At 45.6% G+C, this 14,651-nt stretch overlaps 1 long non-coding RNA gene across 1 annotated transcript; it reads right to left on the minus strand.

Annotated features, from left to right (window-relative positions):
- Nucleotides 1–962: 962 nt before the first annotated feature.
- Nucleotides 963–9,224, minus strand: LOC144955245 (uncharacterized). The gene is made up of 3 exons (XR_013641572.1): nt 9,198–9,224; nt 2,460–2,617; nt 963–1,080 (listed from the first exon to the last, which is right to left on the minus strand). It is a non-coding gene; the product is annotated as an uncharacterized LOC144955245 (long non-coding RNA).
- Between the last annotated feature and the right edge of the window lie 5,427 nt (nt 9,225–14,651).

A 14,651-nucleotide genomic window follows, 5' to 3' on the forward strand; every position in this document is an offset into this window, starting at 1 on the left:
AGTGTATAATGTAGTGTATAATGTAGTGTATAATGTAGTGTAGTATGTAGTGTATAATGTAATGTATAATGTAGTGTATAATGTAGTGTAGTATGTAGTGTATAATGTAATGTATAATGTAGTGTATAATGTAGTGTATAGTGTAGTGTATAATGTAGTGTATAATGTAGTGTTGTATGTAGTGTATAATGTAATGTATAATGTAGTGTATAATGTAGTGTATAGTGTAGTGTATAATGTAGTGTATAATGTAGTGTAGTATGTAGTGTATAATGTAGTGTATAATGTAGTGTATAATGTAGTGTATAATGTAGTATAGTATGTAGTGTAGTATGTAGTGTATAATGTAGTGTAGTATGTAGTGTATAATGTAGTGTATAATGTAGTATAGTATGTAGTGTAGTATGTAGTGTATAATGTAGTGTATAATGTAGTGTAGTATGTAGTGTAGTATGTAGTGTATAATGTAGTGTATAATGTAGTGTATAATGTAGTGTAATATGTAGTGTATAGTGTAGTGTATAATGTAGTGTATAATGTAGTGTAATATGTAGTGTATAGTGTAGTGTATAATGTAGTGTATAATGTAGTGTATAATGTAGTGTAATATGTAGTGTATAGTGTAGTGTATAATGTAGTGTATAATGTAGTGTATAATGTAGTGTAATATGTAGTGTATAGTGTAGTGTATAATGTAGTGTATAATGTAGTGTATAATGTAGTGTATAATGTAGTGTAATATGTAGTGTATAGTGTAGTGTATAATGTAGTGTATAATGTAGTGTATAATGTAGTGTAGTATGTAGTGTATAATGTAGTGTATAGTGTAGTGTATAATGTAGTGTATAGTGTAGTGTATAATGTAGTGTATAGTGTAGTGTATAGTGTAGTGTATAATGTAGTGTATAATGTAGTGTATAATGTAGTATATAATGTATAGTGTAGTGTATAGTGTACCCTGCTTGTCTTGATGTAAGCCTCATCTTGGTAAACGTCTCTGGAAAGTCCGAAATCTGAGATCTTCATGACAAGTCCGTCACACACGAGCACATTGCGAGCTGCCAAGTCTCTGTGGACCAACTGTAGCCGTGGCGGCCATGACAGGATACAGCCACCATCACCGACGCAGAGAGAGAGGGGGGAGAGGGGGAGGTGATGTTATGGTGGTGGGGGGGGGGGGGGTGATGGTGGTGGTGGTGATGGTGGTGATGGTGGTGATGGTGAAGGGGGGGGGGTGATGGTGGTGGTGGTGGTGGTGATGGTGGTGGTGGTGGGGGTGGTGGTGGTGATGGTGGTGGTGGTGATGGTGGTGATGGTGGTGATGGTGGTGGTGGTGAAGGGGGGGGGGGGTGATGGTGGTGGTGGCGGTGGTGATGGCGGTGGTGGTGGTGGGGGTGGTGGTGGGGGTGGTGGTGGGGGTGGTGGTGGTGGTGGTGGTGGGGGTGGTGATGGTGGTGGTGGGGGTGGTGATGGTGGTGGTGATGGTGGTGATGGTGGTGGTGGTGGGGGTGGTGGTGGGGGTGGTGGTGGGGGTGGTGGTGATGGTGGTGGTGGGGGTGGTGGTGGTGATGGTGGTGGTGGTGATGGTGATACTACTGATACTACTACTATTACTGATACTACTACTACACTACTACTACCACAACCACCCCCACCACCACCACCACCATCACCACCCCCACCACCCCCACCACCACCACCACCACCATCCCCACCACCACCCCCACCACCACCCCCACCACCACCACCATCACCACCATCACCACCACCATCACCACCCCCACCACCACCATCACCACCCCCACCACCACCACCACCACCACCCCCACCACCACCCCCACCACCACCCCCACCACCACCCCCACCACCACCACCGCCATCACCACCGCCACCACCACCACCACCACCACCCCCACCACCACCCCCACCACCACCCCCACCACCACCACCATCACCACCACCACCCCCACCACCACCACCACCACCACCACCCCCACCACCACCACCCCCACCACCACCACCCCCACCACCACCACCACCACCATCACCACCACCACCACCACCCCCACCACCACCACCACCCCCACCACCACCACCACCACCACCCCCACCACCCCCACCTCCACCACCACCACCATCACCACCACCACCACCACCACCCCCACCACCATCACCACCACCACCACCCCCACCACCACCACCACCACCACCACCACCATCACCACCCCCACCACCCCCACCCCCACCACCACCACCACCACCACCCCCACCACCCCCACCACCACCACCACCACCCCCACCACCACCCCCACCACCCCCACCACCACCCCCACCACCCCCACCACCACCACCACCACCCCCACCACCACCACCACCACCACCCCCACCACCACCACCACCACCACCCCCACCACCACCACCACCCCCACCACCACCACCACCACCACCACCGCTGTTACCTTAATGGACGCCAGATATTCCATCCCACGTGAGATTTGCCAGGCAAAGCTGGCGAGGTCACAGAGGGTCGTGACCTCCCCGTGACCTCCCGGTGACCTCCCCGTGACCTCTGCTCCCTCCTCCTCGAACTCTGACCCCTGGCAGGGGTCAAACAGATCTGGAGAGGGGTCAAACAGATCTGGAGGAGAGAGAGAGAGACACATTTTACTGGTAGGAACGAAGTGGACCAGACCACCAATAGATTATATCGTCCGTCCGTCCGTCCGTCCGTCCGTCCGTCCGTCCGTCTGTCCGTCCGTCCGTCCGTCCGTGTATCAACATCGACCCCTACTGCAAACACTTGGCAGGACCCTACAAAAACCTTTAGACTCAGTGGGGCTTTGCTGGCTTAACAAGTGTCATAATACATTATGTTTATATTATTTGGTTATTCGTTCCTACCAGGCCACCCCGCAGGGTCCTGTTATCGTCCGTCCGTTTGTCCGTCCGTCCGTCCGTCCGTGTATCAACATCGACCCCTACTGCAAACACTTGGCAGGACCCTACAAAAACCTTTTGACTCAGTGGGGCTTTGCTGGCTTAACAAGTGTCATAATACATTATGTTTATATTATTTGGTTATTCGTTCCTACCAGGCCACCCCGCAGGGTCCTGTTATCGTCCGTCCGTTTGTCCGTCCGTCCGTCCGTCCGTCCGTGTAGCAACATCGACCCCTACTGCAAACACTTGGCAGGACCCTACAAAAACCTTTTGACTCAGTGGGGTTTTGCTGGCTTAACAAGTGTCATAATACATTGTGTTTATATTCTTTGGTTATTCGTTCCTACCAGGCCACCCCGCAGGGTCCTGTTAAAGACAAATTTCAAGAACATGTCTACAAGTAGATGAACGTGGACGTGAAGCTTTCGTTATCGCAGGAGTTCATATTGTTTTGGGTCTCACGGTAAAGAGGCTTTGATAGTGTCCTTAGAAAGATGAAATATTTTTTCGGTCGCCACGTGGAAGTTGAAGAATCAAATAATAAAAAACAATACGAAAATCTCACGACGTTTTGACTGCAACACACACAATTGTTCTCATCGGGTGTGAAATCCACAGAGAGAAAATGTTTTCGTATTTAATTTTCATAATTTTTTCGTGTTTAATTTTCGTTAAAAAAATGTTTTATTTAATTTTCAAATTTGTTTCATTTAATTTTCATAATTTTTTTTATTTTATTTTCATTATTTATTTGTATTTCTTTTCAATTTTTTTCCGTATTTTATTTTCATCATTTTTTTGCATTTTATTTTCGTAATTTTTCATTCACTTTATTTTTCATTCTTTTTAAATCCTTTATATTAAGTTCGCTTGCGCGCTTACGACCGTGCAAATCTTTCGCTCGTTTTTTAACCCACTTCCCGTGATCCAATCGAGCTGACATTTTGCACACAGACTCGTTGTGGGTGAAAATGAATTTTCGTGAACATTTTTTTCAAAAATTTTACACATTTTAGGGAATTTTTTTAAAAATATGTAATGACCAATTGCTTAATGGTGCAATGCAATCATCTGACCCATAGGTGGCAGCCATCTCAAGCCAGAGGACGAGAGGACTCTAGCCGCCACGCATATAAAGGATTTATAGTGAAAAACTTCGTTTTTACGGGTTAATTTTTCCATTGGTCTATCTCAATATGAATCTACGCAGTCACGGAAGCTTACAATCAAAGATCTAATCGTTGCGTGGAAACCCTACAGCAGAGGTGTGGACTCGAGTCATGTGACTTGGACTCGAGTCAGACTCGAGTCATGAATTTGATGACTTGCGACTCGACTTGGACTTGCATAACAATGACTTTGTCCCACCTATGAGATGTGGACTCGAGTCATGTGACTTGGACTCGAGTCAGACTCGAGTCATGAATTTGATGACTTGCGACTCGACTTGGACTTGCATATCAATGACTTTGTCCCACCTCTGCCCTACAGGTGTTCAAATCTCAACTTGAGGCTTTCGTTGTTAATGCCGGAGTTCATATTGTTTGAATCTATCGGTAAAGCAGCTTGATGCATTCAAAGAAAGATAAAATAGTGACAGGTTTTTACCCTTTCAACTGCTACAAAAACTGACACCTTTGTACAAGGCATCGTGTTTGCAATAACCACAACACAAGCAGCTAGTTAGTGTACTAGTTAGTGTACTAGTTAGTGTACTAGTGTACTAGTTAGTGTACTAGTTAGTGTACTAGTTAGTGTACTAGTGTACTAGTTAGTGTACTAGTTAGTGTACTAATGTACTAGTTAGTGTACTAGTGTACTAGTTAGTGTACTAGTTAGTGTACTAGTTAGTGTACTAGTTAGTGTACTAGTGTACTAGTTAGTGTACTAGTTAGTGTACTAGTTAGTGTACTAGTGTACTAGTTAGTGTACTAGTTAGTGTACTAGTTAGTGTACTAGTGTACTAGTTAGTGTACTAGTTAGTGTACTAGTTAGTGTACTAGTTAGTGTACTAGTGTACTAGTTAGTGTACTAGTGTACTAGTTAGTGTACTAGTTAGTGTACTAATTAGTGTACTAATTAGTGTACTAGTGTACTAGTTAGTGTACTAGTTAGTGTACTAGTTAGTGTACTAGTTAGTGTACTAGTGTACTAGTTAGTGTACTAGTTAGTGTACTAGCTAGTGTACTAGCTAGTGTACTAGTTAGTGTACTAGTGTACTAGTTAGTGTACTAGTTAGTGTACTAGTTAGTGTGCTAGTGTACTAGTTAGTGTGCTAGTTAGTGTACTAGTTAGTGTACTAGTTAGTGTACTAGTGTACTAGTTAGTGTACTAGTTAGTGTACTAGTTAGTGTACTAGTGTACTAGTTAGTGTACTAGTTAGTGTACTAGTTAGTGTACTAATTAGTGTACTAGTTAGTGTACTAGTGTACTAGTTAGTGTACTAGTGTACTAGTTAGTGTACTAGTTAGTGTACTAATTAGTGTACTAATTAGTGTACTAGTGTACTAGTTAGTGTACTAGTTAGTGTACTAGTTAGTGTACTAGTTAGTGTACTAGTGTACTAGTTAGTGTACTAGTTAGTGTACTAGCTAGTGTACTAGCTAGTGTACTAGTTAGTGTACTAGTTAGTGTACTAGCTAGTGTACTAGTTAGTGTACTAGTTAGTGTGCTAGTGTACTAGTTAGTGTGCTAGTTAGTGTACTAGTTAGTGTACTAGTTAGTGTACTAGTTAGTGTGCTAGTGTACTAGTTAGTGTGCTAGTTAGTGTGCTAGTTAGTGTGCTAGTTAGTGTGCTAGTTAGTGTACTAGTTAGTGTACTAGTTAGTGTGCTAGTTAGTGTACTAGTTAGTGTACTAGTTAGTGTACTAGTTAGTGTACTAGTTAGTGTGCTAGTTAGTGTACTAGTTAGTGTACTAGTTAGTGTACTAGTGTACTAGTTAGTGTACTAGTTAGTGTGCTAGTTAGTGTGCTAGTTAGTGTACTAGTTAGTGTGCTAGTTAGTGTGCTAGTTAGTGTGCTAGTTAGTGTACTAGTTAGTGTGCTAATTAGTGTGCTAGTTAGTGTACTAGTTAGTGTACTAGTTAGTGTGCTAATTAGTGTGCTAGTTAGTGTGCTAGTTAGTGTACTAGTTAGTGTACTAGTTAGTGTACTAGTTAGTGTACTAGTGTACTAGTTAGTGTACTAGTTAGTGTACTAGTTAGTGTACTAGTGTACTAGTTAGTGTACTAGTTAGTGTACTAATGTACTAGTTAGTGTACTAGTGTACTAGTTAGTGTACTAGTTAGTGTACTAGTTAGTGTACTAGTTAGTGTACTAGTGTACTAGTTAGTGTACTAGTTAGTGTACTAGTTAGTGTACTAGTGTACTAGTTAGTGTACTAGTTAGTGTACTAGTTAGTGTACTAGTGTACTAGTTAGTGTACTAGTTAGTGTACTAGTTAGTGTACTAGTTAGTGTACTAGTGTACTAGTTAGTGTACTAGTGTACTAGTTAGTGTACTAGTTAGTGTACTAATTAGTGTACTAATTAGTGTACTAGTGTACTAGTTAGTGTACTAGTTAGTGTACTAGTTAGTGTACTAGTTAGTGTACTAGTGTACTAGTTAGTGTACTAGCTAGTGTACTAGCTAGTGTACTAGTTAGTGTACTAGTTAGTGTACTAGTTAGTGTACTAGTTAGTGTGCTAGTGTACTAGTTAGTGTGCTAGTTAGTGTACTAGTTAGTGTACTAGTTAGTGTACTAGTGTACTAGTTAGTGTACTAGTTAGTGTACTAGTTAGTGTACTAGTGTACTAGTTAGTGTACTAGTTAGTGTACTAGTTAGTGTACTAGTGTACTAGTTAGTGTACTAGTTAGTGTACTAGTTAGTGTACTAATTAGTGTACTAGTTAGTGTACTAGTGTACTAGTTAGTGTACTAGTGTACTAGTTAGTGTACTAGTTAGTGTACTAATTAGTGTACTAATTAGTGTACTAGTGTACTAGTTAGTGTACTAGTTAGTGTACTAGTTAGTGTACTAGTGTACTAGTTAGTGTACTAGTTAGTGTACTAGCTAGTGTACTAGCTAGTGTACTAGTTAGTGTACTAGTTAGTGTACTAGCTAGTGTACTAGTTAGTGTACTAGTTAGTGTGCTAGTGTACTAGTTAGTGTGCTAGTTAGTGTACTAGTTAGTGTACTAGTTAGTGTACTAGTTAGTGTGCTAGTGTACTAGTTAGTGTGCTAGTTAGTGTGCTAGTTAGTGTGCTAGTTAGTGTGCTAGTTAGTGTACTAGTTAGTGTACTAGTTAGTGTGCTAGTTAGTGTACTAGTTAGTGTACTAGTTAGTGTACTAGTTAGTGTACTAGTTAGTGTGCTAGTTAGTGTACTAGTTAGTGTACTAGTTAGTGTACTAGTGTACTAGTTAGTGTACTAGTTAGTGTGCTAGTTAGTGTGCTAGTTAGTGTACTAGTTAGTGTGCTAGTTAGTGTGCTAGTTAGTGTGCTAGTTAGTGTACTAGTTAGTGTGCTAATTAGTGTGCTAGTTAGTGTACTAGTTAGTGTACTAGTTAGTGTGCTAATTAGTGTGCTAGTTAGTGTGCTAGTTAGTGTACTAGTTAGTGTGCTAGTTAGTGTACTAGTTAGTGTGCTAATTAGTGTGCTAGTTAGTGTACTAGTTAGTGTACTAGTTAGTGTGCTAGTTAGTGTACTAGTTAGTGTGCTAGTTAGTGTACTAGTTCGTGTACTAGTTAGTGTGCTAATTAATGTACTAGTTAGTGTACTAGTTAGTGTGCTAGTGTACTAGTTAGTGTGCTAATTAGTGTACTAGTTAGTGTACTAGTTAGTGTGCTAGTTAGTGTGCTAGTTAGTGTGCTAGTTAGTGTGCTAGTTAGTGTGCTAGTTAGTGTACTAGTTAGTGTACTAGTTAGTGTACTAGTTAGTGTGCTAGTTAGTGTACTAGTTAGTATGCTAGTGAACTAGTTAGTGTGCTAGTTAGTGTGCTAGTTAGTGTACTAGTTAGTGTACTAGTTAGTGTGACTAGTTAGTGTACTAGTTAGTGTGCTAGTTAGTGTACTAGTGTACTAGTTAGTGTGCTAGTTAGTGTACTAGTGTACTAGTTAGTGTGCTAGTGTACTAGTTAGTGTACTAGTTAGTGTACTAGTAAGTGTACTAGTGTACTAGTTAGTGTACTAGTGTACTAGTTAGTGTACTAGTTAGTGTACTAGTTAGTGTGCTAGTTAGTGTACTAGTGTACTAGTTAGTGTGCTAGTTAGTGTACTAGTTAGTGTACTAGTGTACTAGTTAGTGTGCTAGTTAGTGTACTAGTTAGTGTACTAGTGTACTAGTTAGTGTACTAGTTAGTGTACTAGTTAGTGTACTAGTGTACTAGTTAGTGTGCTAGTTAGTGTACTAGTTAGTGTGCTAGTTAGTGTACTAGTTAGTGTGCTAGTTAGTGTACTAGTTAGTGTACTAGTGTGCTAGTTAGTGTACTAGTTAGTGTACTAGTTAGTGTACTAGTTAGTGTACTAGTGTACTAGTTAGTGTACTAGTTAGTGTACTAGTGTACTAGTTAGTGTACTAGTTAGTGTACTAGTTAGTGTACTAGTGTACTAGTTAGTGTACTAGTTAGTGTGCTAGTTAGTGTACTAGTTAGTGTACTAGTTAGTGTACTAGTTAGTGTACTAGTGTACTAGTTAGTGTACTAGTTAGTGTACTAGTGTACTAGTTAGTGTACTAGTGTACTAGTTAGTGTACTAGTTAGTGTACTAGTTAGTGTACTAGTGTACTAGTTAGTGTACTAGTGTACTAGTTAGTGTACTAGTTAGTGTACTAGTTAGTGTACTAGTGTACTAGTTAGTGTACTAGTTAGTGTACTAGTTAGTGTACTAGTTAGTGTACTAGTTAGTGTACTAGTTAGTGTACTAGTGTGCTAGTTAGTGTACTAGTTAGTGTGCTAGTTAGTGTACTAGTTAGTGTGCTAGTTAGTGTGCTAGTTAGTGTACTAGTTAGTGTACTAGTTAGTGTGCTAGTTAGTGTACTAGTTAGTGTACTAGTGTGCTAGTTAGTGTGCTAGTTAGTGTACTAGTTAGTGTACTAGTTAGTGTACTAGTTAGTGTACTAGTTAGTGTACTAGTTAGTGTACTAGTGTACTAGTTAGTGTACTAGTTAGTGTACTAGTTAGTGTACTAGTTAGTGTACTAGTTAGTGTACTAGTGTACTAGTTAGTGTACTAGTTAGTGTACTAGTTAGTGTACTAGTTAGTGTGCTAGTTAGTGTACTTACCAGGCTCTATCCGCTGTGCTGCTGTCGTCACGACGCGATGTCCGTCGACTCGGGCTCCGGCCTTGCGAAGTCTCCGCAGGAAATCTCGGAGGCAGCCGTGAGAGGCAAACTCCACGAGCAGCAACAACGGGCCTGTCAACAACAACAACAACAACCAACACCACCACAACAACAACCACCACCACTACTACCACCACCCTCTCATCAACAACCACCACCAGCACAACCACCACAACAACCACCACCACCACCACTACCACCACCACCACTACCACCACCACCTCAACAACAACCACCACCACCACAACAACCACCACCACCACCACTACCACCACCACCACTACCACCACCCTCTCATCAACAACCACCACCACCACAACAACTACCACCACCACAACACACACACACACTACTACTACAAACAACAACAACCTCCACCACCACCACAACAACAACCACCACAACAACCACCACAACTACCACCACAACAACAACCACCACCACAACAACAACCACCACCACCACCACCATCACCACCACCTCAACAACAACAACCACCACAACAACAACAACCAACACCAACACAACCACCACAACAACCACCACCACTACCACCACCCCCTCATCAACAACCACCACCTCAACAACAACGACCACCACCACAACCACCACAACAACCACCACAACAACAACCACCACCACCATCACCACCATCACCACCACCTCAACAACAACAACCACCACCATCACCACCATCACAACAACTACCACCACCTCAACAACAACAACCACCACTTCCACCTCCACCACCACCACCACAACCACCACAACAACCACAACAACAACCACCACCACAACAACAACCTCCACCACCACCTCAACAACTACCACCACCACCTCAACAACCACCTCCACCACCACACCAACAACAAACACCACCACAACCTCTACCACCACCACCTCAACAACCACCACCACCACAACAACAACAACCACCACCTCCACCTCCACCACCACCTCAACAAAAAATACCACCACCACCTCAACCACCACCACCAACACAACTACAACCACCTCAACCACAACCACCACCACCTCAACAACCACCACCACCACCACCACAACAACCACCTCCACAACCACCACGACCACCACCACAACTACAACAACAACCACCACAACAACCTCCACCACCACCTCAACAACCACCACCACCACCACAACAACAACAACCACCACAACAACCTCCACCACCACCTCAACCACCACCACCTCAACAACTACAACCACCTCAACCACCACCACCACCTCAACAACTACAACCACCTCAACCACCACCACCACCACCACCGTGCCTCACCTCCGACCGTGCAAGCTCCGAGCAGGCGAATGACTTGTGGGTGATGGACCATCTTGAGCAGGGCGAGTTCAGAGAGGAGGTCACGGAGGTCGGAAGGTCGACTACAACCTCCACCATCTGGTGAGCAGAGAGGGTGAGTGGGTGAGTGAGTGGGTGGGTGAGTGGGTGAGTGAGTGGGTGAGTGGGTGAGTGAGTGGGTGGGTGAGTGAGTGGGTGGGTGAGTGGGTGAGTGAGTGGGTGAGTCTCTATGTGTCTCTATGAGTCTCTATGTGTCTCTATGAGTCTCTATGTGTCTCTATGAGTCTCTATGTGTCTCTATGAGTCTCTATGTGTCTCTATGAGTCTCTATGTGTCTCTATGAGTCTCTATGTGTCTCTATGAGTCTCTATGAGTCTCTATGTGTCTCTATGAGTCTCTATGTGTCTCTATGAGTCTCTATGAGTCTCTATGAGTCTAAAAGTGTCGCTATGAGTCTCTATGGGTCTCTATGAGTCTCTATGAGTCTCTATGGGTCTCTATGTGTCTCAATGAGTCTCTATGAGTCTCTATGTGTCTCTATGAGTCTCTATGAGTCTCTATGTGTCTCTATGAGTCTCTATGTGTCTCTATGAGTCTCTATGTGTCTCTATGAGTCTCTATGAGTCTCTATGAGTCTAAAAGTGTCGCTATGAGTCTCTATGGGTCTCTATGAGTCTCTATGAGTCTCTATGAGTCTCTACGAGTCTCTATGAGTCTCTATGTGTCTCTATGAGTCTCTATGAGTCTCTATGTGTCTCTATGAGTCTCTATGTGTCTCTATGAGTCTCTATGTGTCTCTATGAGTCTCTATGAGTCTCTATGTGTCTCTATGAGTCTCTATGGGTCTCTATGAGACTCTATGTGTCTCTATGAGTCTCTATGAGTCTCTACGAGTCTCTATGAGTCTCTATGAGTCTCTATGAGTCTCTACGAGTCTCTATGGGTCTCTATGAGTGTCTCTATGAGTCTCTACGAGTCTCTACGAGTCTCTATGAGTCTCTATGAGTCTCTATGGGTCTCTACGAGTCTCTATGTGTCTCTATGAGTCTCTACGTATCTCTATGTGTCTCTATGAGTCTCTATGTGTCTCTACGAGTCTCTATGTGTCTCTACGAGTCTCTATGGGTCTCTATGAGTCTCTACGAGTCTCTATGTGTCTCTACGAGTCTCTATGTGTCTCTATGAGTCTCTATGTATCTCTATGGGTCTCTACGAGTCTCTATGGGTCTCTATGAGTCTCTATGAGTCTCTATGAGTCTCTACGAGTCTCTATGAGTCTCTATGAGTCTCTACGAGTCTCTATGGGTCTCTATGAGTCTCTACGAGTCTCTACGAGTCTCTATGAGTCTCTATGAGACTCTATGAGTCTCTACGAGTCTCTATGGGTCTCTATGAGTCTCTATGAGTCTCTACGAGTCTCTACGAGTCTCTACGAGTCTCTATGAGTCTCTATGAGTCTCTACGAGTCTCTATGAGTCTCTACGAGTCTCTATGTGTCTCTATGAGTCTCTATGTGTCTCTACGAGTCTCTATGAGTCTCTATGAGTCTCTATGTATCTCTATGAGTCTCTACGAGTCTCTATGAGTCTCTATGAGTCTCTATGAGTCTCTACGAGTCTCTATGAGTCTCTATGTATCTCTATGAGTCTCTATGAGTCTCTACGAGTCTCTATGGGTCTCTATGAGTCTCTATGAGTCTCTATGTGTATCTATGAGTCTCTATGTGTCTCTATGTGTCTCTATGAGTCTCTATGTGTATCTATGAGTCTCTATGAGTCTCTATGAGTCTCTATAAGTCTCTATGTGTATCTATGAGTCTCTATGTGTCTCTATGTGTCTCTATGGGTCTCTATGTATCTCTATGTGTCTCTATGAGTCTCTATGAGTCTCTATGTGTCTCTCTGAGTCTCTATGAGTCTCTACGAGTCTCTATGAGTCTCTATGTGTCTCTATGAGTCTCTATGAGTCTCTATGAGTCTCTACGAGTCTCTATGTGTCTCTATGAGTCTCTACGAGTCTCTATGGGTCTCTATGAGTCTCTATGTGTCTCTATGAGTCTCTATGAGTCTCTACGTGTCTCTATGTGTCTCTATGAGTCTCTATGTGTCTCTATGAGTCTCTATGTGTCTCTACGAGTCTCTATGGGTCTCTATGAGTCTCTATGAGTCTCTATGATTCTCTATGTGTCTCTATAGGGGTCTCTATGAGTCTCTATGAGTCTCTATGAGTCTCTACGAGTCTCTATGAGTCTCTATGGGTCTCTACGAGTCTCTACGAGTCTCTACGTGTCTCTACGTGTCTCTATGAGTCTCTATGAGTCTCTACGAGTCTCTATGAGTCTCTATGAGTCTCTATGAGTCTCTATGAGTCTCTACGAGTCTCTATGGGTCTCTATGGGTCTCTACGAGTCTCTCTCCGCACCCTTCAGCATCTTCACGGCGACAGCGGTTTCCCCCGGCAACCCGGGCAGCCCCGTGGCGGTCGCCATGACGACCGTGCCGAACTCCCCCGAGCCGAGGGGGGGGCCCAGGCGGAGGCGCTCCCTCGGGAACTCCCATTGGGGGTCGGCCTAGGGGGAGGAGCCAAGGGGGAAAGGGGGAGGAGCCAAGGAAAGAAGGGGGAGGAGCCAAGGGGAGAACGGGGAGGAGCCAAGGGGAGAAGGGGGAGGAGCCAAGGGGAGAAGGGGGAGGAGCCAAGGGGAGAATGGGGAGGAGCCAAGGGGAGAAGGGGGAGGAGCCAAGGGGAGAAGGGGGAGGAGCCAAGGGGAGAATGGGGAGGAGCCAAGGGGAGAAGGGGGAGGAGCCAAGGGGGAAAGGGGGAGGAGCCAAGGGGAGAAGGGGGAGGAGCCAAGGGGAGAACGGGGAGGAGCCAAGGGGAGAAGGGGGAGGAGCCAAGGGGAGAATGGGGAGGAGCCAAGGGGAGAAGGGGGAGGAGCCAAGGGGAGAAGGGGGAGGAGCCAAGGGGAGAATGGGGAGGAGCCAAGGGGAGAATGGGGAGGAGCCAAGGGGAGAAGGGGGAGGAGCCAAGAGGAGAATGGGGAGGAGCCAAGGGGAGAAGGGGGAGGAGCCAAGGTGAGAAGGGGGAGGAGCCAAGGGGAGAAGGGGGAGGAGCCAAGGGGAGAAGGGGGAGGAACCAAGGGGGAAAGGGGGAGGAGCCAAGGGGAGAAGGGGGAGGAGCCAAGGGGAGAAGGGGGAGGAGCCAATGGGAGAACGGGGATGAGCCAAGGGGAGAAGGGGGAGGAGCCAAGAGGAGAAGGGGGAGGAGCCAAGGGGAGAAGGGGGAGGAGCCAAGGGGAGAAGGGGGAGGAACCAAGGGGGAAAGGGGGAGGAGCCAAGGGGAGAAGGGGGAGGAGCCAAGGGGAGAAGGGGGAGGAGCCAATGGGAGAACGGGGATGAGCCAAGGGGAGAAGGGGGAGGAGCCAATGGGAGAATGGGGAGGAGCCAAGGGGAGAAGGGGGAGGAGCCAAGGGGAGAAGGGGGAGGAGCCAAGGGGAGAAGGGGGAGGAGCCAAGGGGAGAAGGGGGAGGAGCCAAGGGGAGAAGGGGGAGGAGCCAAGGGGAGAAGGGGGAGGAGCCAAGGGGAGAATGGGGAGGAGCCAAGGGGAGAAGGGGGAGGAGCCAATGGGAGAATGGGGAGGAGCCAATGGGAGAATGGGGAGGAGCCAATGGGAGAATGGGGAGGAGTCAAGAGGAGAAGGGGGAGGAACCAAGGGGGAAAGGGGGAGGAGCCAAGGGGAGAAGGGGGAGGAGCCAAGGGGAGAAGGGGGAGGAGCCAAGGGGAGAAGGGGGAGGAGCCAAGGGGAGAAGGGGGAGGAGCCAAGGGGAGAAGGGGGAGGAACCAAGGGGGAAAGGGGGAGGAGCCAAGGGGAGAAGGGGGAGGAGCCAAGGGGAGAAGGGGGAGGAGCCAAGGGGAGAACGGGGATGAGCCAAGGGGAGAAGGGGGAGGAGCCAAGGGGAGAATGGGGAGGAGCCAATGGGAGAATGGGGAGGAGCCAATGGGAGAATGGGGAGGAGCCAAGGGGAGAACGGGGATGAGCCAAGGGGAGAAGGGGGAGGAGCCAATGGGAGAATGGGGAGG

This window comes from Lampetra fluviatilis, unplaced genomic scaffold, assembly GCF_964198595.1.
Source record: "Lampetra fluviatilis unplaced genomic scaffold, kcLamFluv1.1 SCAFFOLD_680, whole genome shotgun sequence".
Classification (NCBI taxonomy): domain Eukaryota; kingdom Metazoa; phylum Chordata; class Hyperoartia; order Petromyzontiformes; family Petromyzontidae; genus Lampetra; species Lampetra fluviatilis.